Source organism: Procambarus clarkii, chromosome 46 (assembly GCF_040958095.1).
Source record: "Procambarus clarkii isolate CNS0578487 chromosome 46, FALCON_Pclarkii_2.0, whole genome shotgun sequence".
Classification (NCBI taxonomy): Eukaryota; Metazoa; Arthropoda; class Malacostraca; order Decapoda; family Cambaridae; genus Procambarus; species Procambarus clarkii.
In genome coordinates, this window is record NC_091195.1 from 13,076,938 (window position 1) to 13,081,003 (window position 4,066).

Sequence of the window (4,066 nt, forward strand, 5' to 3'; positions counted from 1 at the left end):
CAGTGGCAGATTTCAGAGGAGCGGTCTTCCTCTGGATTGGGCCGAGGGTCTGCTTGATGCCGTCATACATTCCCCTTACATTGCCTGTATCCGCTGCAGTCTGTATCTGGGAGCAAAGCTGGAGCCAATAGTTGTTGGCACATCGCCTGGCGCTCTGCTGCACTTTGCAGCGGACGGCCCGAAGGATCTGTAAGTTGCGCTGACTTGGGCAGGCTTTGTAGGTTGCCAAGGCGTTTCTCTTCTCTTCGATTACAGGTGTCATCTCTTCCGAGTGAGCCTCGAACCAGTCTGCCAACCTGCTGGTCTTCTTGCCAAAGGTGGAAATGGTAGCGTTGAACACAGCGTCTCTGAAGTGCTCCCATCTTTTACAGGCAGTGACCCCAGCTGGGCCAGGGAGAGCTTCCTCGAGCACGTGTGCAAAATCTTCCACCTTGTCCTGGTTGCGGGTCTTGGTGGTGTCGATGCGAGGTCTGCCCACCTTTTTTGAGTGATGAATCTTCTTTGGTTGCATCTTGACCCTGCTACATACCAGGGAGTGGTCGGTGTCACAGACAGCACTCTGGTAGCTACGCGTAATCTTGACGCTGGGTAGACTTGCACTTGCACGCCTGGTAAGAATCAGGTCAAGCTGGTGCCAGTGCTTGGATCTGGGGTGTCTCCAAGATACTCGGTGTTGAGGCTTTGTGCCGAAGAACGTGTTGGTGACACAAAGACCATGAAGGCAGCAGAGTTCTAGCAGACGTTGCCCGTTCTCATTCATTCTTCCTATGCCGAATTGACCCAGGCAAGTGGGCCAAATGTTGTGCTCGGCACCCACTCTGGCGTTGAAGTCGCCGAGGATGAACAGTGGCTCCTTTACAGGGATTCTCGCTATGACTCTGTTGAGGTCATCGTAGAATTTTTCCTTTGCCTCTGCTGGAGAAGTCGGTGGCATAATGTGTCCCAACAGTGCATTCCTGACGGCAAATCCCACACCATGTTCTCTGGTCTCATCTGGAGGTTTTCCTTGCCAGAAGAAAGAGAAGGTCCTCTCTCTCACAGATCCTGATCCTGGGAGCCTGGTCTCTTGGAGAGCAACAATATCCATCTGCAGCTTGCTCAGCTCCCTATCGATGATTGCTGTTTTTCGGGCGTCATTGATTTCTTGCAGGTCGTCAGAGAAACCTGGTGTCAGTGTCCTGACGTTCCATGTGCCCAGCTTTAGGGCAGTTGATATTTTCTTCTTTGGTTTGGTATTGCTTGGTGCAAAGTTGTCGGGCCGCTTGTCAGTTTTCACCCTAAGCCCCACGCACCCAGTGAGGTTAACGGACCGTGGCGAAGCAACACCTTATTGGCTGGGGTTTGCCCAGCTTGAGGCGGGCGGTAGCTGCCCAGTGGGGCGCGATGACCCCTCCCACCGTCGGAAGCAACCCCTGGCGTCACACTCTTCGCCAACCGAGCAGAAGACTTAAAACCGGTAGACTGTCGCTTCCCGTGTTGGTTCGACGCTGTGAGGCGAAGCTGGAGTGTCCTCTCCAGGGCGCAAAGCCTGGGTAGGTAGATATGGAGGAGAAGCTGTTACCCATGCAGCAGGTCCCCCCTCTCCACGTTGCTGAAATTATCCAATAGAAAGGCAAATGCCAATACGCATGGTTCCAGCAACGTCGCAGGAGCTGCCAGAACGAGGTCGACGTCAACAACGAACTGCCTTAGGGGCTCCAACTCCGGATTTTTCCTCGAGGTTGACTCCTGAAGCCTTCCCAAAAAAGGGTATGGCCGCAAGGCAGCGGAGGTTTAAACATTACTCCTCAACATTACTCCTCCCACAATACTACGCACAGTGCAAATTATCACAACAATCCTGCTGTTATCAGAATCCTGTTTTTTATCAGTCAGGGGTCTTCTGTAATACTATCGTTGCTAAATAACACCAGCTACATATATTTCTGGGGGACGGGGGGAGCCCTTCAGCTCCCCGAAGATATCCAGGTGGATATGTATATTATTAGACTTTGGCGTCAGTCAGTGTTTATGGAGTTCTAGGTTCGTGGTTCTGGTTCGTGGTCCAGGGACCACAAGCCAGAACCTTGCCCCTCAGAGAGGCACGAGGAGCAATGACCTATAGAATTGCACATGGGATTAGGAGCATTCTGTCTGCTATCGACTGGGCCAGGCACCCAGAAAGCTAAACACCTCAAAACAAATCCCTATTTTAGTTAAAACAACGAAGGAAGACTAACAAGTGGACAGACCATGCCAATTGAGAACGAGCAAACAAGCATGTCTGCGCAGCTTCCCCTTCCTCAGGAGGGAGAAGGGGGGAGCCCCAGACCCACCGCGCCGGCGATCCTCCCTCCAGTTCTCAGCTGATGTGATTGTGGCTCAGTCGTGAGCCACAATCTTGTTGTGCATTGCCTTGTGTCCAGTACTGCTCTAACGGTGGCGTGTGAGCTGGGAATAATATTCACAGGTACTCGGGCTGCATGTGCTTAGTGTTCCCTTCCGTGAATGTCCTGTAAGTACCGCTCTTGGGGTTTGGGGTTATCTTCCACAAGTGACCTTGGGGTCCACCTCTGTTGGTCTTTTGCTGCTCGGTAATTGACCGGTTTGGGAGTGTTGGGGGGTTTCTTCCTTTATTGTTTACCTTGGGGTAAGTGGTAGCTTTTGCACTGGTAGGAGCACGGGGGGACTGTGCAGCTAGTTTTCACCTATTACAATGGCCAGCTCTGTTCCTCCTGGGTACGTTGTCCTCTTGCGGGGGTTTTCTTTTCATTTTTTGGGGGGGCTGGTGATCTGTGCCTGGAGGAGATCTGCTCTTATTCCCCTACCCCTCGGTTATCTTAGGGTTTTGACCTCCTGTGTTCGGTGGTACCTCCCTCCCCTACTTGGCTCCATCAGTGGACATGTCCCGGGGGTTGAGTTTACAAGTTTGGTAGACTTGGGCGCCGGTTAGCAGTACCCTTCCTGGGCTTACCCATAGCGATAACAGTAATGGCCCTGGGAAATCCCGCCGGGGTGCATGGGGTTTAGGTTGTTTTGTGCTTTCTCTCATGGTTGTTTCAGGACCGTCATATAATGCCGAAAACTGTCACCTTATATCGTGCGGCGTTGGCAGAGCCCCTGCAGCTGGCATTCGGTATTGATGTTACTTCTGCTCCATTTCGCAAGCGGTCTCGGGCGTTTTTTCACCTCCGGCCTGCTCATGTGCTGCCTGAGCCGTTCTGGTCCTTGGATCAGGTTCTCTCTTACTTCTCATTTCCTCGTTTTGTCGTGGCCCCTTCGGTTCAGGATTGTTTGGCTAAGGCTCTTTTTCTTGTTAGCATTGGACTCTAGGGGTCTGGTCGGGGAGCTTCATGCCCTTCATCGGCGCAGGGGCTTCTGCTCTTTTGGTCGAGGTGATAGATTTGTTCGTTTGCAGCCATCTCCTTCTTTTCTGGCAAAGAATGAGATTGCTGCTTTCAGGAGGGGTCCTTGGGTTGTTGATGCTTGGTTGGTCAGCCAGGGGTGCATCATGTGTTGTGTCTGGTTGCGGCTCTTCGCGGATAATTGCGCGCCACGGCCTCGGTGGCCGGAGACGCGCTTTGGGTTGATCGGGTTCATTTTGTTCCTCAAAGTAAACTCCCTCATTTGTTCCTCAAAGTATTCTACCTCATTTTGTTATAGGTGGGTGTTTAGCTATTTTCACGCCAGGTACCAGGAGTATTGTGCCAGCAGGAGGCTGGTCGCTCTCTTGTTGAAGGCTGAGCAAGACCGAGGTGATCAAGCATCACACCGTGTGTCAGGGGAAAGCTCTATTATCATTGACCTCTTGGTGGATGTTGTGGTGTGGGTGATTGGCTATTTTCACGCCAGGTACCAGGAGTATTGTGCCAGCAGGAGGCAGGTCGATCTCTTGTTGAAGGCTGAGCAAGACCGAAGTGATCCAGCATCACACCGTGTGTCAGGGGAAAGCTCTATAATCATTGACCTCTTGGTGGATGTTGTACGTAAGGAAAAACGCTCCTTGGGAGATCACCTGAGAGGGTCAAAGTTTGATATTAGCGACGTGCAACAAGGAGTTTAGTGAGCGTCCCAGATGGCAGAACAT